Raw genomic sequence first — 23,286 nt, 5'->3', positions numbered from 1 at the left:
TTGTAGGGTATTCTGTATACCCTGTTCTAGGGAAACAACAGTATTGTCAGGATTCATCTTCGCTCAGGTGGATTAAATATTCGTGGGCTTGGCTTTCTGTCGGGATTCAAGCCAATTTCCAAGGGAAAGAGGAATCCCCAACACCTCCAGAAAACAGAAACAAGAATGTGACAGTGAACACACTCCTGTCTACTGTTCCCTAAAAGTATGGGGGAATAACCCAAGGAGTGTCCACCACTCTCCCCATACGAGGGGTTGGGTAACAGGACAGGTACAGTTCTGGTCGGTGTGGTCCAGGCTGTAAGAAAACAGGACATGCACTAATACATTTAGACAATTATTCTAGAGAGCGACTATATTACATTGACATGCGTTATTATACCACAAGGTCACTTACCCCAGTGAAGTCCACAGGTTGTCTTAAAGAGTTCTTGCTGAGGAAGTATGGCTTGAGGAATGATACCAAGCCTAAAAGAGCAGAACTCGTGAAAGAACACACACACACCAGACACACAGGAAATAAGATAAACAGAAAGGGAGTGGACTTGAGGTGCACTGTCCGGCTCTCTCGGGGACTAAGAGCGGAGCAGCTACACTCTCAAGAGGAGAGACACCCGGCCCGGTTAATTATGCCGAGCGGAGTGCTCTCTCTCAGCAGGGAGAAATGAAACAAAGATCCCAGACTGTGGTTAGAGAGCAGGGCTCCAAACAAAGAAAAGAGTATTCAGAAAACACTGCCTGGAAGAACTTCCTCCACGCATGAGGAGAGGAGGGAATGGGCTTAAATCTCAGACAAGGGAAAAACACGCCCTCCGTATGCGTGAGAAATCACAGGGCGGGAAAGGGAATCCGACCGGCCCAGAGAGCAGCTCTCTGGGATGGAGGACCTCGGCAAGGACGGAGAATTACCCGTTCTCAGGAGGGACAGCAGAGCACTACCGGAAAGTTAAACCTTGCAGACACAGGGAGGAGTCAGGAACAACACAGCGCCGACTGAGGGAAGGAGCTGCTCGGATCCAGGAAGTAGGAAGGGGGCATGGATACCGGAACAGTAAGCCAAGCAATGGCTACGTTCAGTCGCACCTCTTTACGTGCGCAAGGGAGCGTCAGCAATGCTCTATTCTGGAATGGTAGTCTCGCCGTAGGGAGCGTGTAAAAAGGACATACGGGGAACATGAGGCTAAAAACACATGTCAAGGTTTTCTAGTGTGCCCGAGCCTCGGATTCCTAACAATCATGGATTGACTATCTTGAGACAAAATCAAGTTTCTGACTGATACTGTTGAATATTTAGGTCATTGCATAATCTCAGATGGTATAAAACTAAAAGAAGATCTTAGACGGGCTTTGAGAAATATACGTCTGCAGAGCAAACAGCAACTTAAATTGTTTATTGGTTTAAGTGATTATTTTGCGAGATTCGCAAGTGGTTATGCAACTCTTATGTGGCCACTAAAAAGAATTGAGGAAAAAAGAAATAAATGTGTGGGCAATGTCCTGTAAAAGTATTTGAGGTCCTAAAAATATACTTACTTCTGTTACTGCTTTGAAAACATACGTAAATGGTCGTAAATGTATCATATCTGTTGATGCTAGTGCAGTCAGACTAAATGCAGTTATTTTCCAACGGGTGGGTACAGAAGTTCTTCCAAAGCTTTTGCATCAAGGGTACTTTCAGATGTGGAAAAAAGATACAGTACAATAGAAGGGGAGGTGTTAGTCTATGTGTGGGCAATTGAAAAGTACATGACGTTTGGGGAATGAACTGTGTCTTATGCACTGATCATAAGCCTTTGATGTACCTATTAGAAGAGGGGGGTGGTCTGCAGCTTCTTCTAGACTAATATGTATTCTTTTGGAATTGCAGGAATACAATTTGCAAATTAGGTACATTCCAAGGGAAGCAAATGTTAGGACAGATTATCCATCAAGGTTACCCCTGAGTGAGAATGACAGAACTGAAGAGACTGTGAATTTTCGTTATGTATATGTAGCAGTTGGTGTTGATGTGGTTGATATGTGTCAAGGAAATATCAGCGAGGCAGAGGGGAATAAGGCCTATGCTAATTACATTGTTTTTTCTAAAGTGTTAGATTTTGGCAACAAGGGGTGGCCATCACTTAAACAGCTACAGGGAGATCTACATTGCTTTTGTCAGATGTCATCTCAGCTCATGAATGAATGTAGCATATTGTTAAGAGCTGGCAGGTTTGTTCCACAAAAGAATCTAAGATCTAAAATTATAAGTTTAGCACATTCAGGGCATTTAAGAACCACTGCCACAAAATAAAGGTTTAGGTGTCATTTTTAGTGGCCTTATATGGACAAACATGTGGAGGATTTTGTTGACAAATATGAGGAATATTAGTTATCAAAGAAACATAGGAAGCTGAAGGAAACTCTTTGGTGCCTACTCCCTTAGCAGAGTGCCAATGGAGCAAAGTGGCATTTCATTTTTCTGGACTCATTTCAATACTACTGGATATGTTAAGGTATATAATAGTATTTACGGATTATTTTTCTAAATGGGTCTATTGTGAGCTTGTAAATGACATAAGCACGCAAATAGCTATTTAGTTTCTAAATGAAGTCTTTGTTTTGAAGGGCTACCCTTTAGAGTTAGTAACCGATAATGTGGTTCAATTGATCTGAGAAAGAATTGAATGTTTTCTTAAGAACAAAGGTATTAAACATTACACTGTTACATTATGTAGTCCAAGTTCCAATGGAGCTGCGAGGAGGGTGAATAGGTTACTTAAAGAAGGAATTGAAACAGCTGTGGACTGTGGAATAGATATAGAAGAATTAGTAAGAAACAAAGTTTGGGAGTATAATAATACTCCTCACATGGTTACGGGTGTATCCCCTTTTTCTTTGTTTAGGGGTAGTGACTCTCGTACTGGTTTGGGTTAAAGCTGGTTAAATGAAAAATCCTTTTTCAGAAATGTCCACGAACAGGTGGATATGCAGAAACTCAAAGTGGAAGATTCACAGAATAAAATGAAAACATTCTACGATTTGACTCATTTTGTTGCAAACAAAGGAATTGTTATAGGAAATTGAGTCATGCTAAAAAAGTATGAGATCTAAAAAATATAAAGTTGAGTTTCAACTTAATAGTCAATTCAGTGATACAAGTTGCTCGTACTTCAGTAAAATTGCTAGATGGATGTTGGTGGTCCAGGGGTAATTTAGTTCCATTTGATGACTTTAAAAAAAAAAGTCATAACGAGAGAACTGTGTGTATCAAGTGATGATTTATTGCCTTTTTATGTTTCTCAACAAAGTGATGTGAAGGTTTTACAACAAGAAAGATCAAATGTAAGTTCATCACCTGTATATTCTGATTCGGCTGTATGTTCAGGGCTTTATCAAGAGGACTTTTTTTTAAATCATCATAAAACAGTGAAGAGTTTGCTAATCTAAATAATGAAGACACCACTATCAGGTGTGGTCGTGGAATGGTTCAGCAGTAGCGGCTGTGTGGCCTGCTCCCTGCCCAGTGGCGCCTCTTGGGCCATCAAAGGCCTGCCAGAAGAGGACTCACCTGCTCCCCCATGGTGCACCGACGGAGCCGGGCGCACGACACTGCCTCGCCTGCAACACAAAGGTAGATTGTTGTTAAACGCCCCACCCCGACCAGGGCTGGACCTACTGCCTGATTGCCCCAGTGCGGGGGGCTGCCGGATGTATCCTTAAAAAGCAATGTGGTCCAACGGCCCAATCACCCCTCTCGATCCTGACATTCCTGGGGCCTCAATGCATTGGGAACAATGAGGGAAGATCCTGCAGCATGTTTTGTGCCAAGCTGTGACTCAGTTTCCCCCGGCGAGTGATGGGCAAGTCTAGATCCGTCTGGCTTCAATCCCATGACAATTGGAGTCCTCTGTCTTTCTCTCGCCTCGCTCCACCTGAAAAAATGCTGCTAAGGTGGGGGCCCTTGGAGTGCGGGTGGCGAGAACTGTCAGTGGACCTCCTCCCTGCTTTCTCATGTCCTAAGTCTCCCCATGGCGCTTGCTATATGGTGATGGTGCCCGCCTAGTTGAAACAGATCTGCGCCACCTGGGGAGCCCCTGGAAGTGAGGGCCTGAGAAGGAGACACAGCCTGGGTTCGGTTGAACGGGGCAGCGTGAGGCGGTCTGGCCCAGAGACAATCTGTACTTCAGTGGCCCTCACACTGCAGGGACTAGAGACCTCCTGTCTCTGAGGGAAAAGCACATGCAGCAGGAGTGAACTGAGGGGCCCGTAACCACGGTTCCGTGCTAGGGCATTGAATGGCAAAATCTTTTCCCCCCTTTCTGTAGTGCCCTATTATGGGCAGGGATAGAGTACCCCGTGTACCCAAAGAAACTAAAGGGTGATGAGGGTCGATCCAGGAGTTGTAATCTACGATTTGTGTGATTCCCTGAGGGTTCTGAGGGTACTGTGTTCGAGCTGGTCCTGGAAAAAGATCTCGGACACTGCCTGGTATTCAGCTCATTGCGCTACCTCCTTCCACGGGGGTCCACCCCAGACAATAATAGCATAATCTTTAATTACAGAGACAGGGATGCCATCCTCTGTGAGGTCAGATTGTGGTTCAAAAAATCATGTCTTCATATGATTCAGACTACACCCAGTTGGTCCAGCAACAGAGGCAGATGTTTGTCAGGGACAAGCAAAAACTGAAAACCATTGGCTTCATATGCATGCTGCTTTACCCCACAAAATTTAAATTGCTTCACACTGGGTGTTCACACTTCTTTACACCCCGGAGGAGGGGTGGAACTAGTTGGAGGTCAGTGGAGAGGGCCGTCCCCCTAGCAGGGGTCCCAAGGGAGCAGCAGGCAGCGACAGCAGAGGTCGCAAACACCAAATGGGGACGACGTGTTGTTTGCAGCCCAGGCAGTGATCGGTTTTGAATGCTCGGGTGTTGGTGCTCCTGGGCAGAACCTTGGATATGGGGAACCAGAGGCAGGAGAGGGAGGAGGCCATAGCACTTGTGAAGGCAGTTACTTCAGCAACATCGGCAGACAGCGGAACAGAGTGGTGGAAGACACACCAAAATTAGACATTAAATGACCTTACCAATGTGTTCAGCCCATGATTGGTCACCTATGAACTCCCTGTTGTGTTTGGCTGTACAAGGCCTGCTAGGTGACGACCCGCATGGGCCCGTGCCTTGCTGTGTTTAAAGTGAGTGAGATTGGTGAGCTGAGATGGACATCGCCAAGACTACCTGAGATTCTGCACTGTTAAATGTATCTGTCCTGTTGTGGGGATGTCAGTTCCTCGCACTGAGTGTGGGGCATTCTGTGGTGGGTAGGGGTTCTGTGGGCTGGATTATGGGCCTGTGACCTCCCCCCCGACATCTTCTCTCTTTGTCTTTTTGTGCTTCTGTGGAACTGATTCTCATCTTCCTTGTTCTTTCTATTCTATTCTCATTCTCAACACTAATTGGGTGTCCGAGAGGACGCGGGTGGGTGACAGACTTCTCTTGCCTCACATACAAGTAGTTGTCCAGTTGCCATGCTTTCCTATGCTTGTTGGGGGCAGCAGGGGGTGAGGACGGGGGCGAATGGGGTGAGCGTTTGAGCATTGTTTGGGAGGTTCAGTTAGTTCTATTCATTTAAGAGTGGGAGTATGCATGGATACACCATATCTGCTGTGATGTTATACAGGGCTGCTGGCAACGTACAGCTTCCACTGTATGACAGGATAAAATACCAGACACTGCACGTGATACTATAATGTCCTGGAATGTCAATGGATTGGGCAGTAAGGTGAAGCAAGGCTTGGTCATGCATTATACACGACGTCACCAACCTGCTGTTGTCCTACTCCAACAGACCCACCTCAGAGGGACTGTTGTTTTCTGGGTAGAGGGGCTTACACCGTCCTGGCACATGCAGGATACACATCCAGTTCGAGGGGGGTAGCGATACTGGTTTAAAAACGCCACCAGTTCCTGGTGTCCAGAACATGGATAGACCAGAATGGCAGATATGTGGGAGTCCAGGGATAATGGGGCAGGCCATCCTTTACATTGATCAGTGCCTGCGTACCACCTCGCCTTCAGCAGCCAGTACTTGATCAGGTGGTGGGGCGGTGATACTTTTGGTCCAGGTCTTGAATCGCTCAAGCGTGGTGGCTACCCCGGTGGGAGTCACGTCTTTGAGGAGATTCACACACTCTCTGGGCCTCTGCGATCTGTGGAGATGGCATCATCTCACAAGCACGGACTACTACTAATTCTTCAGGGTACATAAGTATTTTCTCAGCTAGATTTTCTTTTAATCCCCACATGAGAGGCAACTGCGGCCCTCCAAGTGGAATACCTAGCTCGAGACCTGACTGATCAGTCCCTCCTTTGAATTACTATGGAGGGCAGAGTCCATCCCCAGGTAATGAGTTGGTGGCTGAACGCGTGGGACGTGCAAGACATGGAGGTTGCGAACAAACTCAGCAGCAGTGATTGACTCTCACTAGGAAATCTGGGGGTTCAGGATCTCAGCGATAGACAGGGAGGAGAGAAAAATCTTTCACTATGCTGACAACATTCTGCTGTATGTCATTGAAACCAAGACTACCATACTTATGATCCTTGATACCTTTCGAGTCCTATAGAAATCATTTAGTTGGAGAAAGTCAGTGCTCTGCCATCCCTACACTAGTTTAGACCCACCAGTCTCCCTTGGGTGCTGCAGGTGGTGACTGAAGGTTTTTAATATCTGGGCGTATATGTGACACTGCACAGGGAGCAATGTTTACCAGAGACCTAGGGTGAGTGATTCATGCTTTCTAGGAGGGCTTAGAATGATGGTGTGCACTACTCTTCAATCCTGGGAGGAGTTGCCATTTTCAAAATGATTACACTCCCAAAGCTATTATATGCAATGCAGAATACCTACTACCCGCTCCCAGAGGCAGTGTTTGTCAAGTTGGAGAGCGATCTGCTTTACCTGGTGTGGTGTGGTAAACACCCTAGAATAGCCCTCTCCATGTTTCAGTGTTGCCCCTACAATAGGGAAATCGCACTCCCAGACGATAGGGCTTACTATTGGGCAGCATACCTAGTGGTGGAATCAGCTGATCGAGGCGTGTGTTAAAAGGTGGTTCTGACCATCTGAGCCGCCTCGAATTTTCACTTTTTGAACACCTATTTATTGAGCTTTTACTGTGGGAGAGCCTCATAAGTTGGGACTCACCCACAGTGAACTCATGATGAAAGAGACTGCATGTGTATTTTACCGGTGTGTCCGTGGCACGAGTAAGCCGTTGCGCTGCAGCCAGAGCAAGGGGCACCCGCCTGGTTACATACAGACACATGTGTACATGCATGTGCACAAGTGTAAGGGCTGTGTAGAAGAGATTCCTAGAGTGCGCAGCCCAGGAGTAGCTACAAAGTGAATGGTGTGGCAAGACTTATGCAGAACTGGGTGGTGACATGGAATAGGCGTTCTACAATGGGAAGAAACATTTGAGGGAAAGTCAGTGTGCTTTACTGTTTTTATTCCATTATTCTCCTAAGAGGATGGAGAGCACATGGGCTAGTTTTACTTTCCTAGGGCCTACAAGTTCCAGACACGCACTAAAGTCCACTGTAACTTACATGAGAAGAAGTATTCGGCAGAGTCCAAAGTCATATTTGTACTGCTTTTGGGTCATCCAGAATTGTCATATTTCTCTCAGTCAGCTCATAACCAGTGCCTGGCTGGGCTAACCCTGCCAGGCTGAATTAATGACCCTCCTCCTCAAGCTGTAGCATCAGAAGCCCAGCCCTGCACAACAAGCATTCCAAGGGCGAAGGCTTCCACTCCACGAAGAGAAGATGGGTGGAGCTACAGTGTCATCCATCAGCAGCAGACACCTGGTGCCAGGCACCAATCTGCTCTGGAGAGACAGCAGCGAGGGGGGAAGGGGCTCTCAGAGACCATGTGGCATGAGAGCCCTGGACGACGCCATTTTGAACAGACCCAGAGGCCTGGGCAGGAAGGAGGGAGCAGGGGCAGGGAAGTGATGTGTCGCTGTTTGATAGGGCAACCAGAGACTTCCTGCCAGCCCCTTCAAATTCTTTAAAAGAGTTTGCACAGGAAGAGGAGCTCTCTCTGGGGAGTGGTCTGCTGAGGACGACTGGCGCTGGAGTCTGGAGCCATGGGCAGCTGGAAGGAAGAACCTCCAGACTGGTCTAGGACCCTGACTCTCGCAAAAAGGGGAGACCAGGACAAGTGACCAGAAGCCTGGGCTTCTGCGCAAGGGGAAGATAGGCCCAGGGAGAGAGCTATGCAAAAGGCTGGTGCAGAGAGCCAGTGAGAACAGCTCACTGCTGAATACACTCTCTTGGAGACCAGGAGGGCAAAGGAAAGCACCCCAGATGGTGAGAGATGGCCACCAGGAACAAGAAGAGGGCAAGTTTGTCAAGACCGTCCACAGGGGTGCTGAGATATGGCCCCCCCAGAAGGTAGGCGACCCATTGTTGAAGACCAACGACGAAGCGTGTGGGGTTCCGCCACCAGTCTTGGGTGTGCCCCTGGGGTGGGTCAGGGCCCAGGGGCTGCCCCAGAAGGAGGAGAGGCCGGGGAGCGCTGTCACACCCCCGGAAAGGTGCCTACAGTGCCACGGTGTCCGCGGGCCCCCATAAAGCAAAGTCGGGGAGCGCTGTTGCACTTCCCGTGAAGGTGCCCCAGGGGGTGCCAGAAGTACATGCCCCACAATGAGGCTCCCGGGTCCTGGGACCCCCAACCTCAGGTCCACCGAAAATGAAGCCAGGGAGTGCTGTTGCATTCCCCGTGAAGACCGCAGGGGCCTGGGACGCCAACTCTGGGCCCAGCCAAAGTCAGGGAGCGCAGGCGTGCTCTCCGTGATGTTGGGCAGGTGGGGGTGCCAGGAGCCCACCCTGGCCCATGAACGAGGACGGAGGTGGGGCAGCGCTGTCGCTCCCCCCCCGGGATGACTGGAAGGGGCCCAGGACCCCATCTGTGACACTCATCATGAGGTCCGGGAGGACCGTCAGAATTCCCCGGGTCTGCCCACCAGAGCGGGCAGACCAGAAGAGGAGTGCCGGCTCCCGCGGCAGCACACAAGTGAGCTGGCTGGGTGGGGAGCCAATGGGTGCCACCGAGGGGGGGTTTCCCGAGTGGCTTTCCATCGAGCCTGCAGCGAGGGGCCCGGGTGGGATCGGGCCCCCAAAACACAACCGGAGCAGCCGGGGGTGGGCTCCCTGAGCTGAATCACTCACCAGGGGGTCCGGGTGGGACCGGGCCCCCCCACCGAGGCATGACGACGTGGCGGGGGCGTCCAGCGATGCAGTAAGGCTCTCCCCAGAGCAGTGGGGGAGCCGCTGCAATAATATGCGCAGAATGGATCGAATCGTCCTATAATGCCTTGCAGGCCTGGATCGGCCTGCAAGGAAAAGCGGACCGTCCTCGGTGTGTGGTGGCCCCAGGGGGACGGGGTCACCACCATGTGGGTGTAAAGGTGCAGGGGAAGCTGCAGGAGCAATGCAGTCTCCCCCAGCACGAAGAGGTGAAGTTCCGCCCTCAGTCTCTGAGGGACTGGAAAGAAACAACCCCTCATGGGCTCAGCCAACAATCAACCTTCCCCTGGGCTGGAACTTTTGTTCTACAGCTGGGGGAGTGCCTTAAGGATGGCCTCATTGTGTGGAAGGCTGTGCTGGGGATGTCTGGAGAAGGTAAAGAGGTGTAATTGCACCAGAAATGCATTTACTAATGTTGTTTCTTTTCGAGGGACTGAAAGTCACATGTGTTAGGTGAAGTACCTATGTAATGTGGAGTAATAAGCCAAGTGGGGTTATGTTGCCAGAAATTCCTGCTAGGGTGTCTGGCTGTATTTGCGCAATCCTGTGATTTTACCTTTGATGCCTTTTAGAGGCTATGATTGCAATGCATTACAACTGTTATCAACTAAGATGAGTGCCTCATTTGAAGTGATGCCCAAACATGTATTCTTGCTACGGCGTTAGAGGACGAACAACACAGACTGTTAGCTACTAAGATGTAGAGGTGCCTACTGTACGGTCTGTATACAATGCTCAGTCAGTGTTATGTGTCCCATGGGCAGGTGTACCTATTTTTAATGCTTGTTGAGAAGAGGGATGGGTCGCCACTGGGATGGTGCCAGTTGGGAAGGCCCTCTCTCCAGGTTGTGTCAACCCACTGCATTAGGGGGTAAGATGATGTGCATACCTGGGAGTGGTGGTACTAGACCCCACCCCCCCTGCAGGAGGGGTGGAGATGTTATGCAATGTCACAAAGTAATTCTAACAGCTTATGTATATTTGTAATTTTGTGCATAGTATTAAGTAGTGTGTGTGTTTAATAAATGCACTCTTACTTTAATAAAGTAAAGTACAGACTGGACAATTAATTATTGAGTGTTATTTCTGCGCACCTGTATTGGCGATTACTAGCCCACACCACCTCCCTTGAGTAAGCCTTAGACTGCTCTGCAATGCTACCCTCTGAGAGTCAGGCGCTACACTAGGGTGTTTCGTTTCCAGTGAAGGACAAATGTGACATGTTATTTGTGCAGGCCTCACAGATACTGCCTCATTTTCCAACACTAGGATTTACCGGGATCTCATGTGTAGGGGATATTCTTGAGAGTGGCGAGCTGGTACAGTTTGCATCTCTCCAGCACAATTACTTTATGCACAGCAAACAAATTTCAGAAATATGCTCAGCTGTGACATGCCTGGCAGGCTGATGGCATGGGGACGCTAGACTTACCTGAATTCGCCCAACTGGAGGGATGTCTGTTACAGAAAGAATTGTCTTCCAAGGCTATATCCCTTGCGTACAAAACACTCAACAACAATATGCCAGACAGACCTGGAAAACTTGGACTCGGAGAATGCCCTGATGCACCCTAGGTAAACAGCAAAAACAACTAGCCTGATATAACTTGAAATTCTTAATCGGGTGTATTATGACAAGGACCGGTTACATCGAATGAGAAAGGCAGCCTCACCGGACTGTCTCCACTGTGGGGACGCTAGGGGTTCCTACATTCATAAGCTCCGGAGTTGCTCAGCTATTCAGACCTATTGGACACGGGTGTTAAGAGAATTGAGCTGGGTGATGGGCGAAGCTCTTCCTCTGGATCCCAAGAATATCTTGTTGGGAGTGCCGGGAGATGTTGAAATCCTTAAGGTACAACTTCTTTTCTGTAATTTAGGGTTGGTGGTGGCCAAGCGAGATGTAGCACAGTATTATGGGTTGCCTGAAGCCCCGACATTGCTGGGATGGAAGAGAGGTATGGACCTATATATGGCAGCCAAAAAGGTCAGATACAAATGCAGGTAGTGCCCGCACAAATTCCACAAGGTGTGGGGAGGGTGATTGAGATACTATGATATTCATCTTTCATCGGGATCTGCAACATCCTTGGCATAGGAGTAATATGGTGGTATGTGTGAGAGCATTACTGTAATCATCACTGTAATTTCGTCTGTATATGGAAATGTTATGCAATTGTCGCTTGTGCTTCATCAGGTGGGTGGGTGTGTGCCTCCATCTATTGTTTAGTCTTAATTGTTAGGTGCATGTTCTGCATCTTAATGCAATAACTGCTGCATTATTCAGGAACCATAAAAAAACCAAATAAAGATATATTTTTTTAATTACTTGTCCGTATTTTGGTCCTTATCCTTGCGGTGCTCTGTGGACAAAGTAGAGTGCATAGAACATTGTCCTTCTAGTTATAGGTATTCAGTGGAGTGATTGCAGGGCTGGTACCATGTGTTCTCTTCGGTGAAGGCAGAGATAGAAGTCTTGCGGTAGTATTTTGGATGAGTTGTATTTTGTGCATGATGAATATGGGTGTGCCAAGGAATAGGCTGTTGGCATAGCGAAGAATCATGATTATGAATTTCAGGAAGGCTTGCAATTTCTGATGGTATCCAAGGTACAAGAAGATGTGAAGCAGTGTTTTCATTGTGTAGAATGCACTCTTTGTAGCATTCTTAACATGTGGTTTCAAGGATAGATCAGAATCCATGGTTACCCCTATGTTTCTGATATCTCTTGAAGTTGTTGGCGTTGCCTTGATTTCCTTGGGCCATATGACAGTAGGCTGATATTTTTGCAATTGTTCACAGGTCACGATCTCTGTCTCTGCAGTGTTGAGCTTTAGATGGTTATTCATCATCCATGTGTTTATGGTGCGAAGGCTGTCATCAAGTCATTGGTTGCAAAGGCCACCTGGGCAATCAATTTTTAGGATGATTTGGTTATCCTCTGCAAAGTTGTAACTGGTAACATTGAATGATTTAATCAGGTTAGGTATATGTTGGATAATAGTGTTGGGTGTGAGGAGCTGATGTGAAAAGTGGTAGGTGCACTATACTTTGTCTGTCTTTGAGCTAAGAAGTAGTCCATTTTTTTTAGAGCATTTTCACATACTCCAAGATGATGGCATCTCTGTAGTCTTGTGAGGTGTGGTGTGCAGTGTTGAATACAGGTGAGAAATCCCCTCCCCATTCATAGTAACTGTCAGATTTAGTTCATCCCAACTGGATATGATCGTGGACCCTTTGCCTATGCCTGGTGTGAAACAGGACTGTTGGTCTGAATTGTTATTGTCCTCAATAAAATGTGAAAGCTGAGTACACACTGCTCTTTGAAATATTTTTCCTAAGAATGGTCCATCTGATATAGGCAGGAATTTGCCAGGTCAGATGGTTGAAGTATTACTTTTTGAGGAGTAGTCTAACATAGGAGGCATTCAGCTCAGGTGGAAATGAACCTAGTTCCAAGGACTTCGTGAGTAAGCATCTAGCTAGTTACCTTCCCTGCCCAGGTTATGCGAAGTATACCTTTAAAAGATTTTTGGGAGTGCAAAAAGTGATCCTGATGGTCTGCCTGCACTGATAATGTTGAGTAATTGTTTTCCTACGAGGGTACTGAAAGTATGCAGAGATGGAAGATTGCCTACATAGGCATAGGCAGCAAGCTACACTATGTAGGGTGTGTGGCTGGAAGGTTAATTGTCTTTGATTTGTGAACATATGTCGGAAGTGTTTCAGTGTGTGATGATCACTGGGGTGCAGTTATCATGTTATGGGACACAGTGTGGTGGATGGTGAGTTGTAAGAATAATATGTGCAGTTTATGGTTTTCAGTGAGCTGGCAGCTTTGAGCAGCTCTGCAGGTTCCTTTATGGGATTTCTTTTTATGGTCATAGTCTAATTAGCTGGTTACTGCACTGGCCTATCCAACTTGAATTTTAGCTTATCATTTTGGTCCTCAGCATCCATGGTTCAAGGCGGGAAAGAAAAGTGGAGAGATCTAATGGTATGAGTTTTGTTTCTATGATCCCATATTGGACTGTCATTTTGAGATGTATAGAAGCGGTCATAGTGTAAAGTTATTTGGAACCTACAGTGGTGGACTAAAATCCTGATTGACCAGCAGTATGTGACTGATCTCTATAAGTATTACATGCCTCTTCACTTGGTGATGGCTATTTTATTGATTGGTACAGTACTAGTGATGGACAAGTCCTGCAGCAGATACTTCTTAAGTGAGTGTAAGAGGGATAAGTTACAATTGCCTGCAGATCATTCAGTGTTATGGTCTTACTATTATAGTGTGGGCCAGAAATGTTATATATGGATTTAGATTCCCAGGTGACCCATATATCAGCTCTTTTCTTGCTTACCTGCATATAGAAAGTGGTTTGCTGACTGAGTTGTTCCCTCTCTATAGGTTGTGAGCTGAAGTTGAAGTTGCAATTGTCTTTTCAGTTTCTATACCAGGGATATGGGATGATGTTAATATCTTTGAAATAGCCATTATTTAACATGTCTTCTAAATTGTATATGTTCTTGGAGGCTTTGAATGTTGGCTGATATCGAGTTCCAGAGCTTAGCAGCTTGTACTAAGAAAGAAGTCCCTCCTACAGATTTCTTATGGTAAGGTGGTACAATGATAAGGGGTGCAAAGTTAGAGTACACTATCTGTTTTATTAGTAATGTTTGAATTTAACTTGTCGGTATAGTGATCCTGTTCCTGGAGAGGCTCTGTGGACAATGTAGAGTGCTTAGAACATTGCCCTTCGAGTTATAGGTAGCCCTGGAGAGATTTCAGGACAGGAGTTGTGCGTCCTCTTATGTGAAGGAAGAGAAGTCTTGGGGCAGCATTTTGGAAGAGTTGCATTTTGTGTATGATGAGTGTGCCAAGGAATAGACTGTTGACATAGTGAAACTTGGAGAATATGAGGATGGCTTGCAATTTCTGTCAGCATCCAAGGTATCAGAAGATGTGATGCAGTGTTTTCATTGTGCAGAAGGTACTCTTGGTATCATTCTTTACATATGGTTTCAAGGATAGATCTGAATCCATGGTTACCCCTAAGTTTCTGACAACTCTGGAAGCTGTAAGATTACATTGACTTCCTTTGGGCCATATACCAGTAGGCTGGTATTTTTGCCCACAGGCCATGATCACAGTCTTTGCAGAGTTGAGCTTCAGATGTTATTCATCATCCATGTTTTTATGGTGCAAAGGAAGCCATCAAGTTTCCAGTTATAGAGGTCTTCTGAGCAATCCATTTTTAGAATGCTTTGGGTTTCATCTACCAAATTGTACCTGGTAACATTGAATGATTTAATCTGGTTAGGTAGATGTTGAATGATAGTGTTGGGTGTGAGGAGTGATGTGAAAGGTGGTAGATAAACTGCACTTTGCCTTTGACATAAGAAGCAATCCATTTTAGAGCATTTTATACAATCCAAAAAGATGGAGTCTTTGTAGTAGTGTGAGGTGGTGTATATAGTGTTAAATGCAGCTGAGAAATCTCCTCTCCATTCACATCCACTGTCAGTTTTGGATCATCCCAAATGAATGTGATCGCAGACTCTTTGCCTCTTACTGGTCTGAAGCAGCCAGTTGCTCTGACATTAAGTCACTATCCTCAATAAAAATGAGAAAGTTGAGTAAACACTGCTCTTTCAAATATTTTTCTAAGAATGGTCCATGTATGCTGGAGTTCGTGGGTCAGATAGTTGGGGGTTTTCTTTTTGAGGAGCGGTCTAACATAGGAGGTTTTCCGTTGAGGTGAAAATTAACCCAGTTCCAAGGACTTAGTAAGTAAGCATCTAGCTAGCTCCCCTGCCCAGGTTATGCAAAGGATATCTTGAAACGATTGTTGGGAGTGCCACAAGTGATCCTGGGGGTTGTCTTGCGCTGATAAAGTGGAGGAAATCTTTTCCTGAGAGGGAATGGTCATGTGTTGGTGCTGTGTTATCTGTTTTCTCTTCAAGATAATCTCTATAATTGTTTTTATCAAATTACATTTAAATGTAATTAAATTGGGCATAACTAGTTGACCGGGTAGAGTAGACTGAATACATAGGAGTCGAAATGCCATTTTCTATTCTTATCACTTAGTAAACCTGACAGTTGTTCTGTACCGAGGAGACCCATTTGAGTTGCTTTGTGGGTTGAAATATTGACACTAACTCTGGGATTGTCCTTCATGCAATTTATTGGAGCAAAGAAACAATATTTGAATTGGACTATGATCTTTATGAAAAAGGGGTACAGGCCCAAAACGTACAGATGTGTTTCATATTTTATCATTCACAATATTTCCACTTATGAGCACTGCGTCATCTGCACACCGTTTGTGAAATATGATAAAAAGAGTTAGCAAAAATACAGTTTTTGCATTTGGAGAGGACATGTTTGTTTTAATTCACAACATCAAGTTGTTGATTACTGGTGTACACCACCGTACCTCTGTTCTAATTATACTTTAGTGTGCTAGAAGCAAATATAAAAACGAACTCGCAAATGTTAATCCAAATAAAAGTTATAAGAAATATTACATCTTAATAATAACTTACACAATGAAAGTCACTGCACATAATTAACAGAGGGCGTTTGTTAAGGGGTCCTAATTGTGACAGTACCCACAGTTTGCTGGAAAACAGGTAAGGTAGATTGGCACTTGACCTGGAGAGGGGAAGCTCGGTGTGCCTTAGGGGCGTAACTTGGGTAGTTGTAGTATTGTTAACAAAAGGAATAGTTATTCAGACCCCATGAATGTTATGCACCCTTCCCTCACTTTTGGGAGCAACGGCACCGTACCTTTTTGGCTGTAGAGTTTGTGAAGTTCTTTTGACAAGCAGCTCCTGTGGATGTCACTGGAAGCAGAGGCAGAACTGCTCCTGATTCTGTGCCCTTGTCTCGGTCCAGCCCACAGAGGTCACGCTTCATGCTTTTACACCTGCACCCACAACCTAAGCAAACTGTGTGAGCATATGTCAATCAAAAATGCACTGGGGTTGCAGATTATGTGATCACAAAAATCTAGTCTCCCACAAAAAAACACTCCCAAACAAGCAGATGCCAACCCCGGGTCTCACCGGTGATACTCTGATGATATGATCACATCAAGTTCTTGTGAATCCAACCACAGTTGTCAGTCCCGGTTGTACTAGTGCTTTGGCCCTTGTCCATGTTGAATTCACACTATGTCAAATTCCAGGACACCCTCTGCCACAGGTGTCAATTCCTCTGCCAGTCCTTTGATCCTGCTCATATATTTGTGCCAGTTGGGTTCACTTGGCCTGGGCTCCTTGACAGCCTTCTTCTCTTCTGAGCCATGTCTCCTTCAAGCAGTGGCACCTACAATGTCCCTTCTTGGCAGTCAGTTGTCTCATTTAAAGCAGTGTAGAGGTAACTCCTTCTAGCTGGTTAGTCTTAGCTCCCAAAGGCTACTGGTACCCAACCGGGCAATAGGAGGTAGCGGTCAGCAACCCAAACCTGGAGCTCCAGTGAAACTCTTAGTGACCACTAGCGTAAGGCTCCCGTATTCTGGTCAGGAAATCTTGGCACCAGGACTACAAGTTTCTGCCCCCTCCTTATAGCAAAGTTACAGACAGCATTTATCTATTCCAGGGCATTCATTTCTGTGACAAGTTCTGAGAGGTTTTACACATCTGCTCATTCCGCACAAACTGGACAATGTTTTTGTCCAGAGAATTAGCAGGAAGGTGGGTGGTGAGTGGAGCGTGGAGCTTGTAGTCTCTTATCAAGAGAAGACCAAAACAAGGGCACAAAAATACACTGGCAGTTCCAATCAGCTACCTGCTAACTTGTCAGGGCATCTCGTCCAGAGAACAAAGAGCCAAGGCAGAACAGGGGGAAAAACCTCATTTCAAAAGGACCCACTGTCTCCTCCCCAATCTGGCCCACTACAGAGATCCCTGGAATATCGGAAAAAGTCCTCCAATTCACATCATCTCTCTAGGATATCTCCACCTTTTCAACTTAGGTACAACTTGGATGCTGTAACATACAAATAAGAAGCCAGTGTTGCCACAGGCACTGCAAACTGCATGCACGCATTCAATCCACAAAAACAAGTCACCCGTGTCCTATACTGATGGGCAAAGTACCTGGTTTGGGACTTGCAGACAAATTTAAATGTAGGGGCTGAAGACGTGCCACTCTTAGCAGGAAACTGCTCCTTTATTCATTTAGTTGGCACCACCCTCAGTCCTTTATAGACCAGAAATATAACAGGAGACACCTCCATAATCTTCTTAATGCAGAGGACAAGATATTCTTGTTCTAAAGGTATTCGTGGAAACCCCATTCTTCGAGTTGAAAAAAACATCCCTGGGCCATCTGCATCAATGATGACAACATACTGTATGGTAACCTGGCAGAAATAAATAAGATGTGCAGCATGCGTCCGATCAAATTTCTTTCCCACCATGGGCACTCGAGATTCCTGCGCCAAAATCTCAGACAAGAATCCTTACTAGGCAAGGGGGCGCTAGGTGGCGGACTTGCAGATGGGTGCTAATTAGCGAGCTCCTGCCGCCCGGCGTCATTAATCCTTAAAATTATCCTTTTCTGGCCACACTGGCGAATTCTAACACCCCTGATCGCAGGTACTAACCACCCTGTACCTGTGGGCTGAATTTTGACCTTCTGAATTGCCTGCTGCCCCGGGGATCAGCGATGGAAGCTGGCCCCGTCCAATCGGGATCCTCCCGGAGCCTGAGTGCCAGCCCGCTGAGGCTACTTTACCTCGGTGCTGCGAAGTGGCTGCCTGGGCCGCATAAACCGCGTCCACTCGCCACGGACCCGAGGGCCTGGACCCCACCATACGCGACCTCTCTGCCGCTAGCGGACCCCTGGCGGTAGCGGACTTGTGCGAGATTGGGCCTGGGGAGCGACGGTGAGTGCGCGCCCCGCGCCTCTTCTCTGCAACCTTTCTTGAGCCCTGGATCTGTTGCGGCCGCTGCGGTGCTGCCGTCCCGCGTTGTGATACTCGATTGCCCCGGACACTCCTGGGCATTGTGCTTTTGAGGCCAGCGACTCCCGACTGTGCACGGACCTGGACCGCCCTACTGGCAGCTGGCGGTGGCCGGTACCCACTGGAGTGGCGCGGCGAGAGTGGAGTAGTGCCTGAAGGTGGCGAGCTATCGGCGCCATTTTGTACGCGGGAACCATGGTGGAGCTTTGCTGACTTGGGGACCCGACCTGGCCCGCCTAAGCGCCTTGGGAGGTATGCTTGCACTATCCTGCCTGCCTACTGTGTGACAGACTCATCTCCCTGTTACAGTCCACTTTGCCGAGCACGCCAGCCTGGACCGCTCAACGTGACCGGCCTTCCTGCGTCCGCTCGCCGCCATTACTTTCGCACTTAGCCTCAATCCCTGGAACCGCGACAAGGGCGGTAGTGGGCTCGGCCACCGCTATCTCCTTCTTTGAACGCTGATACACACCAGCTGCTTGCCCATACGTTACGGTGCACACACCAACGCACTGATGGCCCACGGCGGCCACGGTCCCTGAGATACCTATCGGGCGCCATGGGCAAGCCAGACACGCACCAGCCCAAGCTCAATTTTGATGTCGCCAAAAAAGCAAACCGTCCTGGACAGGATGATCAGGAGCAAGCTGGTAATAGCACCGCTGGCGCTGCCGCGGCCTCCTCCACCACCGACGTCCAGGACATCCTCCAGGAGGTGAGACAGGGGTTTGCCACTATTGTCGACAAAGTGGACAGGATGTCGTCACGGATGGACGCTATCGCCCACAAGCTCGATGGGCACGATGAGCGAATCAAAGAAGCGGAAAGGCACATATCTGACTCGGAAGACGTCTTCACCACTCACACGTCCCAGTTGGCTTGCATGGATAACCTGCTCCGCATCATAGCGGCGAAGAACGAAGATTTAGAAGTGCGCAGTCGGCGCAATAACGTCCGCCTTATTGGCATCCCGGAGTCCACCAACACTGGGCGTATGGAGGAATACGTGGAGAAGATGCTCCTTGCGGTGATAGGCCCTGAGGCCTTTTCCACTCAATTCATTGTTGAACGCGCCCACAGATCTCTGGGGCCTCGGCCCAAACCTGGAGACACCCCACGCCCTATAATAGCACGACTCCTAAACTATAGGGACCGCGAAGTGGCCTTGCGAGCTGCCCGCAGCAAACGAGTGTTGTCCTATGATGGGGTCACGTTCTCCATCCATCCTGACTTTACTCCCATGGTACAGGAGGAACGTAGGAAGTTTATGGATGTTAAGAATAAATTGCGCAAAGCACAGATTGACTATTCACTTTTGTACCCAGCGTGACTGCGAGTTACACATCAGGGATAGCAGCGATTCTTTACGAAACCTCAACAAGTAGAGGAATTTTTGAAACACCTAAAGAAGTTAGCTAGAAGCGGCGCAGCTGCGGGGGACCCCCAGCAATCCCCGATGGAAGAGGTGGACACTGATCCGCAGTAAGAGTTATGTACTGTGCTGGTTTACATTATGTGTCAGAGGGGGCTCTGTTCAGGGGTAGCCCTGTTATATAATATATGCTTATGTGTCTGTGACAAGCCGGATTGTGCCACATGCCTCATCGCCGGGCACCCCTGTCTGCATGTACGGCAGCTCCGGCTGTTGGACTGTATGGATAGGGTGTGGTTGTGTCGCCACCTAGAATGGCCCCCAAAGGGCTTTACCCTACTTTGGTCCACTACATGAGCTTAGTGAGACCCATAATGTTGTTGTTTTTTCTGTTGGGGGGGAGGGCGGGAAAGGGGGGGAGGGCGCATGGTACTGGCATGTTTGGGATGCTTCAGTGGGTGGAGGGGATGTGGGGGGTGTTCGGCTGAGGGGTGTTGTATGGAAAGGTTTGTTGTATTGCACTACGTACTTATTATTTGCATGGCTTCACTGTGTGTGTTGACTGCAACTATTGGCGTTGCACATAGTATGTCTCATATTGGATGCGTACTTTGCACTTTTGCCTGGCAGGGCATGGTCAACTTATTCACCCACATACAGGATGACTCATGAAGTGACACCGTTAAATGTTATCACATGGGATGTCAGAGGGCTGGGGGACCCTCGGATGATGAGGCAGATTATAGCCTATTTAGATCGCCACCAAATACATATAGCGATGCTGCAGGAAACCCATCTTAATCCCCTGCGGGCCCCTGATTTTGCTTCCCGATGGTCAATGCAGAGGGTCTTTTTGTCCTACTCCACTTATGCTCGGGGAACTGCCATACTGGTTAAGAATAACGTGCCCTTTTATACAGCTGGCTCCTCCAGCGATGATCAGGGGAGGTTTTGCCTTACTTAGGGGCGGCTAGGACTGGACTCGGTGACCCTAGTGTGCTGCTATGGCCCCAACACAGATTCCTCCAAATTTTTCTCCTCCTTATGGGAAAAGGTAAAGGAGATTGGCTTGACTTATATTATCTGGGGTGGGGATTTCAATGTCACCTATGCTCCTGATGCGGATAGATCGAACCCTGCACCACAACATCGCACTAAGACTGCCACGACACTAAATGACATTATTTCAGACAATTGTTTATTAGATGCTTGGCGACATGTCCACCCACGCCGGCGCGAGGGCACACACTTCACTGCTCATGCTGCCTCATGGGCGCGACTGGATTATTGGCTCATATCTCGCGGACTTGGCCCTGTGCTTAGCACAGTGCAACATTTAGCCAGAACGTATTCTGACCATGCCCCTGTCAAGCTTACGCTCTCCTCTGCGACTTTTGGGCCCCCACACTGCGCGTGGCGACTGAATACACGCATGTTGCTAGACGAGGTATTCCGGACAGAATTGGAAGACGAGATTAAGGAGTTTTTTAAAAAAGAATAGAGGATCTGTGCAGAAAGTAGAAACCATTTGGGAGGCGTTCAAGGTCACAATCAGAGGAGTTTGCATATCTAAGGGAGCGGGAGTACTGAAGAGCATTATTGATTCACTCTATAGACTAGAGTGCGACCTCCAAACACTTGAAGCGCGGCTAACACAGCACCCGGATGGAAACACGCAGGGCATGTTTAGGGCAACATTAACTGAGTATATGGCAGAAGCGCGCAGGGAGGCGCGCTTTCGGGGGAAACACTGGGTGGCGCGGAAATATGGAGAGGGAGAACGCCCAGGCAAAGCGCTTGCAGACACAATTAGGCGGCCACGCCATTCCAGCAAATTTTTTTTTTTTTTTTTTTTTATTGTCCTCATTTGCCACCTAGGTTCTAAATTAGCAATCTATAGGTTTACATTAATTCAACTGGAGGGGACAGTAATGGAACGTAGACCTCATCCCTCAGCAACAGAGCTTCAACCATAATGATCGCTGGAATAAAACCATACAGAGGTCGCTGGAGTACAGCCAAGATACTGGTAAGAGCATATAGACACGGCTATGCCCAACAGTGGGATTGATGGCTTAATCATTGGACCTGGGGGAGAGAAAAAAAAAACAGATACTCAATGGTCCCAATTCAGCAAATGCCAGAAAGATGTTTTATCTGGATTCCCAGCTCTAGCCAAGTCCAACTTAGAGACCTGCAAGGCTGATGCATACCAGTCATTAATAGAGGGAGGTATAGAGTCTTTCCATTTCCTGCATATCTCCCTCCTAGCGAGCAGAATAGAATAAAAGATTAACTTCCTCGCTGGAGAGGGAACCCCTTCCAAAAGGCCAAAAATTACTGAAGAGAGGTTCAAGACAATATTGGAGCCAACTGATACTGAAAGAGTCTTACTTATGGCATCCCAAAATCGGGACAAGTGAGGGCACTCGAAAAACATATGAGTGTCTGAAGCGGCCACCAACCCGCATCTCGCGCAGGCCACCGTGTTTCCCTGGGTGAATTTAGAAAGTCGAAGTGGTGAGTAATAAGCTCGGTGAATGGTAAAAAGATGGTTCCTGCGTAACCAAGCAGGCTTCACGATGTCCCACATCATTCTACATGGTGAACACCAAAGATCTTGCAAATTGGAGTTGGTGACAAGCGAAGACCAAAGCGTATCTGGCAATAAGAATACTCCATCCATTTCCTCCAAGATTGGCGACATGTCCACCCACGCCGGCGCGAGGGCACACACTTCACTGCTCATGCTGCCTCATGGGCGCGACTGGATTATTGGCTCATATCTCGTGGACTTGGCCCTGTGCTTAGCACAGTGCAACATTTAGCCAGAACGTATTCTGACCATGCCCCTGTCCAGCTTACGCTCTCCTCTGCGACTTTTGGGCACCCACGCTGCGCGTGGCGACTGAATACACGCATGTTGCTAGACGAGGTATTCCGGACAGAATTGGAAGACGAGATTAAGGAGTTTTTTTAAAAAAGAATAGAGGATGTGTGCAGAGCGTAGAAACCATTTGGGAGGCGTTCAAGGTCACAATCAGAGGAGTTTGCATATCTAAGGGAGCGGGAGTACTGAAGAGCATTATTGATTCACTCTATAGACTAGAGTGCGACCTCCAAACACTTGAAGCGCGGCTAACACAGCACCCGGATGGAGACACGCAGGGCATGTTTAGGGCAACATTAACTGAGTATATGGCAGAAGCGCGCAGGGAGGCGCACTTTCGGGGGAAACACTGGGTGGCGCGGAAATATGGAGAGGGAGAACGCCCAGGCAAAGCGCTTGCAGACACAATTAGGCGACCACGCCATTCCAGCAAATTTTTTTTTTTTTTTTATTGTCCTCATTTGCCACCTAGGTTTTAAATGAGCAATCTATAGGTTTACAAGCATTTTGCTGCCTCAATTATTTCAACTGGAGGGGACAGTAATGGAACGTAGACCTCATCCCTCAGCAACAGAGCTTCAACCATAATGATCGCTGGAATAAAACCATACAGAGGTCGCTGGAGTACAGCCAAGATACTGGTAAGAGCATATAGACACGGCTATGCCCAACAGTGGGATTGATGGCTTAATCATTGGACCTGGGGGAGAGAAAAAAAAAACAGATACTCAATGGTCCCAATTCAGCAAAT

This window comes from Lissotriton helveticus, chromosome 6 (assembly GCF_964261635.1).
Source record: "Lissotriton helveticus chromosome 6, aLisHel1.1, whole genome shotgun sequence".
NCBI classification, from domain to species: domain Eukaryota; kingdom Metazoa; phylum Chordata; class Amphibia; order Caudata; family Salamandridae; genus Lissotriton; species Lissotriton helveticus.
Note: the sequence above shows the minus strand (reverse complement) of the source record.